We start from the raw sequence: 10,948 nt of genomic DNA, 5'->3' as shown, positions 1-10,948 counted from the left end.
TTGTCCCCTCTGACCTGTGAGGTGACGCGTGGGGCCATCACCCCGGCCACGCAGGGCGGCCCGCTCGCGGACCGGACGCTGCTGCACCTCCAGGAGCTTCCCCCAGAGAAAAGCTGCTGAGAGTACCTGGTGGCACAAACCAGCTCCCGGACGCCACTGAGGAGGGGTGTCTGTGGGCAGGAGATGACGCTCCTTCCGTGCAGGTTTCAGGTTCTGGAGCAGAGATGAGAACCAGATGAGCTGGTGAGAGGGGCCCCAGGAGGGCGGTGACGGCCACCGCCCCAGCTTTAAAGGGCTCATCCTGGAGAGAGGCAGGCGGCTGCTCTGTTCTGTTCTGTTCGGAGAGCAGCTTTCACGGTGTGGTCGGCGTCCTGGCCCGGGGTCGGGCGGCAGGAGGGGTGGCTCCGAGAACAGCCCAGCCCTGGGGTCCCAGGAGGTGCAGGCTGTGGGGCGGGAGGGCCCGGGATGCCCCCGGAACCTTCTTCAGGTGCAGCCGGCAGGGCCACAGCGCGGCCACGGCTCCCCCGGGTTTGCTGACGGCAGGGGCTCCTCGGCACAGGCCTTGGCCACGTGTCCGGTGGGTAGAGGGAGGGTCGGCCTGCAGTGAGGCCGCCGGCTCGGGACGCGCCCTGGACAGAGGCACAGGGTCGGGGGATGGCTCAGGACCAGCTCGGGGTGCGGACAAGAGGCCCCGGCCGGGTCAGCCCCCTAGTCGGCAGCCAGGCTGGTCCTGACTGTGTCACTCCAGCCGCCCAAGGCGTCGCCGATTTTAACTCGCCTTCTCCTGAGCGGCGAGTTCCACCGGACCTTGGTAACAGAGCCATCGGGGAGCCATCCCCAGAGCGAGGCAGGCCACTGGGGTGCCCTTCACATGACGTTACTCAGGACTGGGGAAGAAGGTGGCTGTTCCGTGTCTCACGGGGTCCGGAGCTTACACAGCTGCTGGTGCTTTCTTTAAGGAAAAAGGTGCACGATTACAATAATAGATTAGGATGGCCCTGAACACCTGTGTGGAGTGAGAACAGAAGTGGCCACATATCACAAACATTCTAAAGCTGCAGGACAAGGTCAGATGTGGGAGGAGTGCCCGCCCTGGGGCCGCACCCTCTCCGCTCCCCAGCTGGTTCACACCTTGGACACAGAGAGTCCCAAGCCCAGCCCAGCCAGGCCACATTTACTGACAGCTTATGGAAGTTTCCTTCCGCTTTGCCCTGCGGAAGGGCTGCCCTTCTGAGGCAGGAAGGGGGCAGGGCACAGCCTTTAAAAGCACGACATAGCCGGAGGACACGACAGAAGCTGCTTGGAACAACCAGACGGCTGACAAGCAGACCTCCGCTAGACCCCGAGCCCCAGTATCCGCTCATTGTAACACATCAGCTACGTGACTCACCCACAGGAGCCAGGAGAGTTCTGAGGGTGACCATGGAAGGCCCAAAGCGGGCGACGCCCAATTCCCAGAAACTTCCCAGCCCTCCAACCCTCCTACCCACTAGCCTATGAAATTACCCAGCCCTATAAAAACTGACAACCCCGTACCCTGGCTCTCTCGGTTTCTTGCTTCTCTCACCTTCCGTCTATGGAGTGTGTTTCTCCCTGAATAAACCTTCTTTCTCTACCACGGCTCTCTCTTGAATTCCTTCCTGTGCGAAGCCAAGAATCCACACTCGGCAGCCGTGCCCAGGACTCAGATGGGACCCGGGAGGTGACCATCCTCTCACACCTCACTCTCTTACCTGCAACACTTTGACCTCAGCTGTGCCAACTTCTCACCCTGCCTCAGCCTCCGGGCTCGGCCAGGTCCTGGGTGCCCCAGGGGTACCCTGCTTCACTCTTCCGCCTTGAGGGTCACAGAGGTCCATGTGGGCAATGGGCCCTGGGGGGTGGGGAGGTCATGTGGAAGCCAGGACCTCGCCCAGGGGAGGGGGCACCCCCTAGGCCTCACCCCACATCCCAGAGAACACTCTGGAAGGGTGAGGAAAGAGGGGCCCTGAGGGTGACTGGGCCGGGGGGTTGTGGGTGAGGACACGGGCATCACTCTCTGGCCAATGTGGAGAAGCACCTCCCGGGGATGCTGTGGCAGTGGGGTGGACACCTGGCAGAGGCCAGTCTCCTCGGTCCAGGCCCCGCGGCTTCCTGGCAGAAAGAGGAAGGAAGAGGGTTTGCTTCTCTGACTTTGGCACTGTCTCACTGCGTGCACGGTTAGAGCAGAGGCACCGGGCTCCGGCGCTGCAATTGTCATAGTTGTCACCTGGGCCCCCTTGCTGTCCCCTCACCGTGCTCTGTGGCTCACTCCCCTCTGCTCATGGGGGAACTCGGGGCCCCCACGAGTGCTGTCACTTCCTTCCTCTCACCTCGATCCCCTCAAACCCAGCCCCCAAGGGAGTGCCCACCTGGTCCAGTGCTGGGGGGTGACCCCACTGCCCCTCAGTCTCCCCCTCCTTCTTCCTCTCCGGGGCTGCGTCTCCTCTACGGACACCGCCGTCCACTCTGCCTCGCTCCATCTGTGTCCTGGAGCCGCGCCAGACATCTGGGCATCCCTTCCATGCCTGGAGGAGAGGAAACGAATTGGCTTTGAGGATCTGAAAGAAACCACTGCCAAAGTAAACCTTAGTGTCCCCCACGGTGACAAATACCACGGTTGGTTACTCAGACAACCGAGATTCGAACGTAAACGTGTGGGTCCCAAAGACGCCGTGGGGTGGTCCACAGTCAACCAAGGAAGAGCTTGCAACACCAAATGGTAACATGTCCACAGATTTTATTTTCTACTGAATCTCCTATCACTAGAAACTTTCTTTACTACTGGGCTAAAAAAAAAATTTTTTTTAAGGATTAAGGTAGAAAGATTTAAGTTGGAGCCTAAGAACCTTGTTACATACAGCTTGGGGGGATTGACAAAAAAAGAAGAGGGAAATGGCAAGGATGCTACGAGGGTAAATCTGCAAGTCTGTCCTGCCTGCAGATGTTACTGAGAGCTTTATATCTCAAGGTAGAATACGCTTCCAAGGAAAGAAATCATTTCTGGAAAAAGGACCTTTTGAAAAATGTCTTTTTATTTTTTTTTTTTACGTTACGCCGACCTCTCACTGTTGTGGCCTCTCCCGTTGCGGAGCACAGGCTCAGGACGCGCAGGCTCAGCGGCCATGGCTCACGGGCCCAGCCGCTCCGCAGCCTGTGGGATCTTCCCGGACCGGGGCACGAACCCGTGTCCCCTGCATCGGCAGGCGGACTCTCAACCACTGCGCCACCAGGGAAGCCCCTGAAAAATGTTTGACTAGTTCACATTCTCACAGTGTGTCTTTACATTTGGACTTTGGATAAAGAGGAGTGGCTGTGTAACGTACGTGTGTCCCCAGGGATCCCAGCACAGGCGTCACCTGACAAGGGACTCCACCTCCGAAGCCCTCGGGGCGGGTCTGTCCTCTTCTCTCCAAGCCCTAACCCTGAAGACTTAATTGCTTAGACAGCAGGCCCAGACATCTGGGAATTCATTGGAATTCAAATTCACTGGGCATTCTTTTTGTTTGCTTGTTTTGTTTTGTTTTTTTAAGTTGATATGTTGTATTTTCACTTTTATTCAGTTCAAGGAATTTTTTTTTTTTTTTTTTGGCCACACAGCATGCGGGATCTAGTTCCCCAACCAGGTATCAAACTCGCTCCCCCTGCAGTGGAAGTCTTGGAACTGACTTCCAAGTGGAAGCCTGGAGTTTTAACCACTGGACCGCCAGGGAAGTCCCTGGGCACCCTTTTTGGGTGTGGGGAGACCCATCCCATCACCCAGTGTGGGACCTGCAAGGAGCTGCATTTTCACACTTCACGCCTGTGAAGTATGACCGTGGCTGCAGAAATACCTGGGGGAGCAGACACAAGGGCTGCACGGGGTTCCTGTGTTTTTACCCGTGTTCGCTTCATAGGGTGGGTCTTGTCACCATCACACCTGTTGGGATCCTACAAGAATTCTTCATGATCGCTTAGCCACATGGGACGTATGTCCTTAACCCCAGGTTGTGCTGTGCAGCCGCGATGCCCTCCCCCACCTCCGAAGAGGCACTGGATGCCAGGAACGAGGAAGTGGCCCTAAACCGTTTGGTTGAAGTCACTTCATGAATCATAATGATGGTTTAGAACAATAAGCCACACTGTGAACACTGCACGAGTTCGCCTCAAATATACTGTGTTGCTGTTTGCAGCCTTTCCCCGGATTTCTTTTTAAAAAGGGAAGACAGAAGACCTTACTGCCCACCCACGTGTGACTCAATGTCCGTTTGTCTCGGGTGGTTTCATATGCGGGAGGTGGGTCCCTCTGGTCGTACTGGGGGCTCCAGACCCCACCTACCCTCGCCCCCCAGCCCCTCCCCCAGCTCACTCCCCCGGGGACAGGACAGGCATGAGGCTGGACCATTTACTTAGTGATTACCTCCGTAACCCTCCTGACAACCATCAAAGAGGCAACAAGATCTGGACGCAGCCAGGCCCTTGGACCCCAGTGAGAAAGGGGGGGGAATTAGAAGCCAGGCTCAGAGGCGGCCGCCTTCAGCCCCTGTCGACTTCGACTTCTCACAAAAGCACAGCATGCCTGTGAGAGTCAAACGTGTGAGCTAATGGTTTAAAATAAAAGTGCACGTCACACTTAGAGACAGGAAACAAACTGCAATTGAAAATAATAATAATAATTTGAATAACATCATAAAAAGACGACAGCGCATCGGCGCAATTTGTTCCTGAGAGGCTGTGGGGTGGACGGAGGCCCACAGTCACGAACACTGAGCGGCACCTGAGCCAACACAGGCCACAATGTTCCACCTCGTGGAAGAGGAGGTCCATGTGGTTGGCACGGTGAGCGAGGAACAGCAGGACTTCAGGTTTAGATGCGGAAGCGGCTCACGCGTTTCATGCCGGCGCTGACAGCGATCATTCACTAAGAACTTCCTGCGAGCCCACCTTTTGCTAAGGTTGGACATGAAGACGCTGTCTGCAGTGACCCCTGAGACACGCCGTCCCACTGACCCCCTTAACTTGTCCAAGGTTCCCCTCGTGGCAAAGGGCCACCCCGAACCCCAACTCTCGGGCAGCCCCTGGGGGGCAGCCTTTGTTCCGGTGCCCTTGGTCAGCGAGCATGTTCATATGTCTAAGTCATGTCACCGTGCACACGTGCTGGGGATGTATGTCCAGAGAAATGCGTGTGTGTTACACAGGAACAAACCCAAACTGTGAAAATGAAGAATGCGGGGCATGTGGTCATAGTAGGACCCACGTGGCTGTATGTGAATGTGGGGGAAGTCCTTTGCTCAAACAGAAGGTGGGGAGATGCCCACGTCAAAACACACCACCTCTCCTGTAAGAATTGGGGCTCTCTGCTAAACACACAAAGTTGGCACTGCTTTTCCCCAGTAATCTAGTCAGTAGCAAAAATCACATCCAACTGGGCTTCCCTGGTGGCGCAGTGGTTGAGAGTCCGCCTGCCGATGCAGGGGACACGGGTTCGTGCCCCGGTCCGGGAAGATCCCACAGGCCGCGGAGCGGCTGGGCCCGTGAGCCATGGCCGCTGAGCCTGCGCGTCCGGAGCCTGTGCTCCACAACGGGAGAGGCCACAGCAGTGAGAGGCCCGCGTACCGCAAAAAAAGAAAAAACAAAAACAAACAAACAAAAAACTCACATCCAACTGTCCACAAAACCCCGTTTGCCGTCCAGGACCCAACTCTCAGAGCTAGAACTGATTCCCTAACCTTCATGAAGCAGTTGACGCCTTGTGTTTTCCCAACCACATCAAAACAAACTCTACTGAGAACTCAGGGATGTGCTCCTGTCCACCCCAAATTCCCGCTTCTCTGTGAAAAGAGCACTGACTCTGGCAGACGAGCACTGATGAAGACCTTGGGGGCTTCAGAGCACAGGCCACGCCAGGCACCCTTCCACGCCCTTCCAGGCACCTCCCCTGCGCTCACTCGGGGCTTCACAGAAACCCTGCAGACAGGCTCAGCTCCATCCTTATTTTGCAGATGAGGGAGGAAAGTGAGGCAGACAGAGGCGGTCCCTCCCAAGGTCACGGCAGAACCCACGCTCCTGACCCCGCTCTGCTGTCTTGCTGTGTCACAGAATGTAACTCCCATGACTAAAAAAGACTTGGGACTTGGGTCAACTTGTCCCAACGGTGAGATCACCATTGGTTACAAGAGGGTTTCCAGGATGACCCTTTAATTCTGAGCCCGGATGAAAGGAGAATTGCTGAGACCATGGTCAGAAAACAACCCCGCTCATATCAGACAAGTTTGCCCTATCACGGGGATTGGCACAGCTGAACGGTATGAAAGTATTTCCTTTACAGCTTGAAGAATACAACTGCAGAAGAATCGGATTCATTTTGGGTTTTCAATGCCTGTTCTAACTGGGGGGTCATTTGGGAATTCCCTGGTGGTCCAGTGGTTAGGGCTCTGTGCTTCCACTGCTAGGGGCGCAGGTTCCATCCCTGGTCAGGGAACTAAGATCCCACATGCCGCGTGGCGAGGCCAGAAAAATGGGCGTCATTCTAAAAACACACGATGATGTGAAATATATGCTGTTCAACTCGGACTAAACATGCTTTCCGGGAAGCAAGGGCTGCACGCCCAGTTCTGAGCGCAGAGTCCTGACTCAGAAGCCCTTCCTCAAGCCCAGGAGCTACTTTCCACCCCTTGTCTTAAGAGATACACCCTCCTTATTGAGTCTCTAAAATCAAGTGGCTTATAAAAGCCCTATGCTCCAATACAAGTTCCCGGCCTTATCAATTTAAGTGCTGAAAATAGGCACAGGGCTCCTGTTATGACCGACACCCCGAGGTCAAGGAGCCAGATCAGGTGATTCTCTGCAGCCTCTGTTCTCGGAGACCAAGTGCCCCTGCTCAGGAGGACGCCCCTGTTTGCTGAAGCAAGAAGCACTTGTACAAAGTGAGCCCCGGGGCTGCTGCAGCCGGGGCGCCAGTGCACTGGGAGGACATGAAGAGGACAGGTGTGCAGGCAGGGATGTGTGCAGGTGTGTGAACAGGTGCAGGTGTGCTTGCAGGTACAGGCTGTGAGCAGCACAGCCCGGGGTGCCCATGGCTCCACGGCCTAACCCACCCACACCTGCCATACTTGCTCACTTCCAGGTGTGAGTAAGGGATGTGGCACCACCCGCCTATGTAAGAGGTCTTGCCGGAGATCTGGCGCCCAGCCCTCATGTCCCCAAGAGAGGACTACGGGGGGGGGGGGCAGGCCGCCCCCCCACACCTGGCACCACATGCTGCACACACCTGGGGCCTGGAGTGGATGAGGTTCTCACCTCCTCACTCACTACTTTCCCCCTGGACCTCTTTCCAGACTTTCCCAAATGCCCTCTCCTCCTTGGAGACCTCCATGACCTTCCAATAGGAGTTCCTGCTCCCTTCCTCAAGCTTCTGGGCCTTTCCAGCCCCTCTTTTCCCCCAGGCACCTGCTGGGCCCACCTGCGCAGGTGTTATCCCCCAGCTCGGGGCAAACCCACATCCTTGCCCCAACCTCCCGGCCAGAGCTTGGGATGTACTAAGGGTTAGTCAATCATGAATATGAAGATTTAAACCACTACACCCATCTAGAAGAAACTTTTTGCTTCTCTAAACGAGTCTATTTTCTTTCTCTCTCTCTCTCTCTCTCTCTCTCTCTCTCTTTCAAACAATAATGTGATACAACCAAAATGTCTCAGGAGCCTAGAGCGAAGGTGGCACCTTTGAGAAACATCTCCTGAATCCCTACAACATTCTAGAGCTTTGAGGCGAATAAAAAGGTTCGGGAGATGTCAGACCACCAAGGGCAGGAGGCCCTCCTGACGGGAGAGCAGGGTGGGCTTTGGGGAGTGAAGTGGTGTGGGAAGGGGTGGAGAGGGGCCAGGCCAAAAGGTCCTGTAGAAATTGGGATGAGAACCAACAAGGGGATTGAAGAGGAAGCGGGAGATAGGTGTATTCAGAGGGGTTTCAAGGGGCCTCCTAAGTCTATTTCAGTGCACAAAGATCAATACCTAAGTCTATTTTGTCGATACGAAAAGATCAAAAACATACCTCCTTGGGCTTTGCTTAGGTTTTGTGGGGGGTTTTGTTTGTTTTGTTTTGTTTGTTTTGGTTTTGCTTGGGCTTTTTTCAGTCCAAGCATCCCTAGTGGCCTATATATTCATTAGGATTAAGTTTGCTTGCAAGCAACAGAAAAATCCAAAACAATAACCACTTAAAGATTGAAGCGTACTTCTCACAACCATGAAGGCCAGCGGTAGCCACCCAGGGTTGGGAGCATCCTCCACATGGTTCGGGACTTGGGTTCCTTCTCTCCGATTGGTCTGCTAGGATGCCTTCCACTCCCAAAGTTGTTTCATGGCTCAAGATGGATGCGTAGCTCCAGCCATTACATTCCCCTTCCAGCCAGCAGAAAGGCACCCTTGCTTAAGGGCACTTCCCAGAGGTTCCACAAATCTTGTGCTTTTGCCCCATCTGCTGCTGGAACGTAGTCATATGACCACAACTAACTGGCAGGTAGGTTAGGAAAAGCAGTCTTTATCCTGGGTGACCGTGCTTCCCTGTGAAACGTGCGTATTCCATCATGAAGGACGTGCGGATGGGTGTGGCCTGGCCTCTACCCCCCTCCTCACAGTGAAACCCCTCCTTCAGGAATATGCCCTTCTTCCGAAAAGTGAGGTCTCTGCAACTTTGTAAAAATAATTCGACACAGTATTTCTCAATGCCAACTGGAAACAATTACTGTAAGCAAGTTTTTTTCATAAAAGATCACTCCTTTGAGAATATATTTTCATATTTGTGCTTTCTTTTGACATTTTGGGAAGCAAAATTACATGCAAACATTTGTTCTGCAAACCCAATGTGTGAAGAAGCTGTGCCTCTGAGTTCCAAAATCTGTTTAGTTTGCACAGAGGCCCACGGAAAAGCATCATCTCAGCTCATGTTCCACTCTGAGGATCGTTTTCTTAATGCCACAGAAAATGGAACGCTGCTAAGGGGACACCGCTAAGAGAGGGGCCGTGGGATGACAAACTTTAAACCCCTGCGGCCCCTTACACCTGCATCTCTGTGTAAGTGGCTTCAGATCACCAGCGTTACCCCACGTGTGTTGTAAGTGCTTACCTGAATATTAAATGACAGTCAAAAATTACACATAAGGGGGCTTCCCTGGTGGCGCAGTGGTTGGGGGTCCGCCTGCCGATGCAGGGGACACGGGATCGTGCCCCAGTCCGGGAGGATCCCACATGCCACGGAGCGGCTGGGCCCGTGAGCCATGGCCGCTGAGCCTGCACGTCCGGAGCCTGTGCTCCACAACGGGAGAGGCCACAGCGCTGAGAGGCCCGCGTACCGCAAAATAAAAAAAAAATTACACATAGAATATAGAAAAATGTCAAGTATCTAGATCCTTACTTGATGTCCAATGTCCGTAACTTTGAGGAAAATGGTTTTGTCTGGAATCCAAGTGTTATAAAAATAGGACCTCTCTCTGGAAGGCCACCTGCAGAGATGGATGACCACAGGGCAAGTCCATCCTGACACGTGAGCTGAAGGAACGACGCCTGGAAACACGGCCGCGGCCTTCGCTGGTCCTGACTTGGATCCCGACCTCAGTCTCTGCGCCTCCATTTTCCTATCTATAAAATGGCCCTACTTGGCCCGAGTGTGAGGGGAAGGGGGAGGGGAGGGAGGGAAAAAGCGGTTGGGAGAGAAGGGGGAGACTGGGGAAGGTGCTGACGGTGGTGGACGAGGTCAGGGGAGCCGCCAGCCAGGGGAGAGTGGACAGAGACTCCAGGGGCATCTGGGAGCCCCGGCAGTAAGGTGGACGAGGGGCGTGGCCAGCAGTGAGATGCCCAGGAGCGTCCAGACGCCGACGGACCAGGGCCCAGCAGTGTGGGCCCCAGGACCGGCCGTGGGAGGGTGGAGAGCCCGGGGTGGCAGCGGGTCCGGGCGGCCGGGGGTGTGGCTGCGCCAGCCCTCGGAGAGGACGGACACCTCGGGCCCCTCTGCTGTCCTGCCACCTCCAGAGGGTTCTGGGCCCTCCCCGGTGCCAGAGAGCAGCCCGTGCTGAGGGCACCAAACCAACACAGGCAAGACAGTGACGCAGCTCAGGCCACCAGCACCCGGGCAGCCTGGCTCCAGCCACGGCCACGGGTGGAGCCGGCAACGAGACTTGCGCGGGCACATCCTCGCCTCTGCCAGGTCTGAGGAGGGGTAAGGACTCTGAAATCCTCCAGCAAGAGGCCAGACCTCACCTGTGTGTGCTGGTGGCTTAGCCCATGCTCGCGGAGACGCAGGCGTGAGCTCCATCCAGAACCTAGGAGACACCGACACAGCCAGGCTTTCTTTAAGGGACCACGTAACGTAAATTCCTGAGCGTGCAAAAGCAATATTTTCTTTGTGCTTCTATGCTGGACTGTGCACCTTGAATCTAAATTGAGTACAGAGAAGATGGCGCTCTTCACTGTGTACTAGACAAACCCTGCGTAATAACGCTCAACTGGCTGACGTCCATCAACATTATACTTTGATAGGTTGAAGTCCCCAAATAGGTAATATTTTCTTTCTTTTTTTTCCTCCAAATTGCATCAGTGTTGGGTTGAATAAGAAAGCACGACGGGGGATACTTCACAGCCTTAGAAACGCGGTCACACACACGGTCCCCTTCTGCCCACGTCGACACCTGTCCCCTGCCCTGGGGAGGGCCCCGGCGGGAAGGATTCAGGCCCTGCAGCCCCGTCCCCACGGCTCACGGGGGCACTGCAGCCAGGACCCCTCCCCACCTTGAACCCTCCGAGGACTGGACGGGCAGCGGGTGCCCGGAGCAGGAGAATCCTCAGTGAACTGGGTGCTTGGGTATTTTATGGCCAAATGTGTACGGAAAACTCTCCCAAAGGGATCAGCAAGGTAATGTAACAAGGAGAGTGGCGGGCGTGCAGTGAGACGAGGCCCCAG

General features: G+C 55.3%; 1 long non-coding RNA gene across 1 annotated transcript; it reads right to left on the bottom strand.

Moving 5' to 3' along the window:
* Positions 1 to 869: 869 nt before the first annotated feature.
* On the bottom strand, positions 870 to 1,835 carry LOC114891953. Its single transcript, XR_003792656.1, has 3 exons — positions 1,734 to 1,835; positions 1,568 to 1,640; positions 870 to 952 (listed from the first exon to the last, which is right to left on the bottom strand). It is a non-coding gene; the product is annotated as an uncharacterized LOC114891953 (long non-coding RNA).
* Positions 1,836 to 10,948: the final 9,113 nt, after the last annotated feature.

The sequence above is a fragment of the Monodon monoceros genome, unplaced genomic scaffold (genome assembly GCF_005190385.1).
Source record: "Monodon monoceros isolate NGI ecotype Baffin Bay Population unplaced genomic scaffold, NGI_Narwhal_1 Super_Scaffold_12, whole genome shotgun sequence".
Taxonomy (NCBI): domain Eukaryota; kingdom Metazoa; phylum Chordata; class Mammalia; order Artiodactyla; family Monodontidae; genus Monodon; species Monodon monoceros.
This window is presented reverse-complemented; position numbering and strand designations above follow the sequence as displayed.